Genomic DNA, 3,720 nt, shown 5'->3' on the forward strand with positions numbered 1-3,720 from the left:
GTGTATATGTGTGTGGAAATAATTTAAATAGAGATTCTGTATAAAATATACAGAATATAAAATATATAAAAAATAACATTTTTCTGAGTCTATTTCACTTAATATAATGATCTTAACTTCCAGTTATTTCCTGTGAGTATCATAATTTCATTCTTTATAGCAGAGTAAAATTCTGGTGTATACACACACACACACCTACCACATTTTCTTGATCCATTTATCATTAATGGATATTCAGGCATCTGATTCTGTATCTTGACTATTGTGAACAGTACATTATAAATATGGCTTTGAAACATCTATGTGGTGGATTGCCGTAGGGTTCTTCGGGTATATATCCAGGAAGAATGGTATAGTTGAGTAAGATGGTAATTTCATTTCTGGTTCTTTTAGGAACCTCTGTACTGAGTGGCTGTCCCTGTTCTGATTCTGCATTAGTCACTTATATTGCTGCTGTGCCAGAATGTCTTGGCAGAAGCAGCTTGATGAAAATGAGTATTTTGGCTCACAGTTTCAGGAAATGGTGCATCTTCGTGGGGAAGTCATGGCAGCGAGAGGAGGGGGGAAGCAGCAGGCAGCTGCTCTCATTTTGTCTGCAGTCAGGGTACAGAGAATGATGGAGTTTTAGTGGCCAGCTTGCTCTCCTCTTGAATTTCCTCCAGAATCCTAGCCCACGGAATGATGACACCCGCAGTTAGAATGTGTTCCAGCTAACTCCCCACAGGCATTCCCGGACGAACCTGATTTAGACAAACAAGCATGCTCAGCAGTTTGTCCTCTAAGTAATTCAAGATTCTGGCAAATTGACAATCAATATTAACCTTCACAGATACACACTGGCAGTGTCTTTTGAATTTGTTAGGTCTACTGGATATCAATGCCCTGTAGGATTGGTTGTCGGCAATAATTGTGGAGATAGAAAAATAAAAAGAAACCAGCGCATCCACATGCCTCTTCTGCTATATTTTGTGAAATCTTTGCCACCCTTCTCTCAAATTTGGGCCCATAGTTTTCTAATATGTAGGAAATACTCTTTGTCAGTCAAGGTTCTTTTAACCACTTCACGATGTTGTGGATGGTGAAGGCTAGGGATGTTTCAAAGGGGAACAGAGTGAGACCTTTGTCCTATTTTTTCAGGCCTTTCTCACCACCAAAGAAAGAATTCCAAGACAGTACAAAACAAGGGATTGAAAACTCATAAACTTGCCGGGCGGTGGTGGCGCACGCCTTTAATCCCAGCACTTGGGAGGCAGAGGCAGGTGGATCTCTGTGAGTTCGAGACCAGCCTGGTCTACAAGAGCTAGTTCCAGGACAGGCTCCAAAACCACATAGAAACCCTGCCTCAAAAAACCAAAAAAGAAAAAAAGAAAAAAAGAAAAAAACTCATAAACTGAGGGGCAAGTGCATGCTTCTCAAGCTAGAGGAATCACTGGCATTTTTGTTTATTTATTTTTGTATCTGAGTCATGATCTCACTCTGTAACCCAGGTTGTCATATAGCTCCAGTTGTCTTTGTCTCACATCATTTTCCTGTGGGTACTTGGAGTCCAGACTCAGGTCCTTGTGCCATCGGGTCAAACTAATTCCTGTCCCTGGAGTTATCATTATTATGGAGCAACAGTTAGTTCATGGTCATCTTGGTAGGCGATGCTTATCAAAACTGCTGTTTTGAGGTAAACGTGTTTATTCCCTTGTTCTTTTTTGCCGTTGGAGCAGGGACATGATGTCCTGTTCTAATAAAGGTCTGCAGTTACATCAGCCTTTAGCAACTGCGCAGTGTGCCTCCTTTATGCCTTTGCCTATCAGGTCTACTCCAGTGGTCCTCCTCCCATGGCTTGCCTCTCCCATGGCTTGCCTCTAAGTTCCAGAATGTTCATATGTAGAACTAGAGGCTCACTTAGGAATGAGTATTTGTAGAGAATATCTTTGGTTTCACAATATAATCACACTCATATCCATGGCAACTTCTTTACCTAGCCTCTGGTTAGTGCTCTTTGTAGGTCACATATGCAATCTTTGTACCTCATTTGTAGGCATCCTTCAGGTATACAGGCTTTTCACATCTTTTTACTGGACAGGGCAGTTGGGTACTGACTTTATATTGTTTATCTATAAATATTATGTCTTATGTTCTTTTGTTTGTTTGTTTTGGTTTTGGGACAGGGTTCCTCTGTGTAGTCTTAGCTGCCCTGGAACTCAGTCTATAGGCTACGTTGGTCTTGAACTCAGAGATCCACCTGCCTCTGACTCCTGAGTGCTAGAATTAAGGGTGTGTGTGTGCCACCATTGCCTGGAACGCCCTAAGCTCTTAATGGTTCTGATTTTGATTATGATGTTTTAAAGCTCAAGTTACAGTATTTTAAAAATCATTTTGAATTATTAACACATCCACCTCTTTCTCCTTTTGATTTCTTTGGGACTTGATTGAATTTAAACTCCAGATCCTCCTGCCTCAGCTTCCCAAGTTTTGGGATAATGGATTGCATCGCCATGCTTGATTTTTATTTTACTTTTGGTTGGCTTGTTTGTTGTGAGACAGGATCTCACTGTCAACTTTGATTTTTCATTTATACTTTTCCTGGTCCAGGCCAGTCTCTGCTAGGATTTTCTAAAGTCTATATAAAAATTAGAAAGTTATCAGTGAACTTTTGCCCTGACACACAATATTTGGAACTTATATGTCGAATGGCATGCTACAGCCGGGTGGAGTTAGGATGGGGAAACAGCTTCATCACTGTTAGGGCCATTATGGTCATCTTTGTTGCCTGCTTAATTATCCTCTCATGTATTTAAACGTTTTTCTTTTCATCTAGCTACTAGACACTAGTTTTATTGAACTGGAATTCGAAAGCATTTTTTTAAGATAAGCACCATATGTTCTTTTTTATCTTTTAAATTTTACTAAGAATACAAGCAAGCATTATTATTCATAGAGTTGGTGAAAGCTTAGCTTTGTATTTTTATGTTGTATAACTTTGCATACAGAATAATGAACATTATTGATGAATTTAATGAAGATACTTTGGATATAATTTTGAAAATATGGATATTTATAACATTGTCTTTGTGCAAATTTTTATTTATTCTTTTCTCATTTATTACATCTGACCACATTTTCCCCAAAAGAAACACTTTATTTACTTGGCAAACAGCATGAATGTAAAACTGAAAAAGATAATGTCATGTTCTTTTTTAAATGATTCCTCTTTTTGACTTTTCATTTTCAGTGTCAAATTGACAGGTCTGCTTTAGTAGCCAAGCCCTTGGGCTCAAAGAGAACCAATTCCCTTCACTGTTGCCTGTTGCTCAAATTCCAGGAATGCCAGCCTGTTCCTTTTTTTAGAAAATGCAGCTGCTGGTTCCTGGCTTGTTCTATCCATCCCAGACTTCAATGACAACTGCGAAGGATGTGGAAGGGGGAGGGGAGGTGTGGGGGAAGGCCTGCTGTCAGGAAAGAATTTTAATAACTAGGGTAGAGGTAAACTGGTCAGTTTAGTGCAGACATTCTAAGATATATTCTGCGAAGTGAGGGGGATAAAAAGAAAAAGTCAACATGACTTTAAAAGGGGGGGGGACCGGACATAATTCTCAAGGTCCAAATCAGGAGCAGGAGAGAGAGCACGAGCAAGGAACTCAGGACTGCAAGGGGTGAACCCACATACTGAGACAATGGGGATGTTCTATGGGGAACTCACCAAGGCCAGCTGGCCTGGGTCTGAAA

The sequence above is a fragment of the Microtus ochrogaster genome, unplaced genomic scaffold, assembly GCF_000317375.1.
Source record: "Microtus ochrogaster isolate Prairie Vole_2 unplaced genomic scaffold, MicOch1.0 UNK58, whole genome shotgun sequence".
Classification (NCBI taxonomy): Eukaryota; Metazoa; Chordata; class Mammalia; order Rodentia; family Cricetidae; genus Microtus; species Microtus ochrogaster.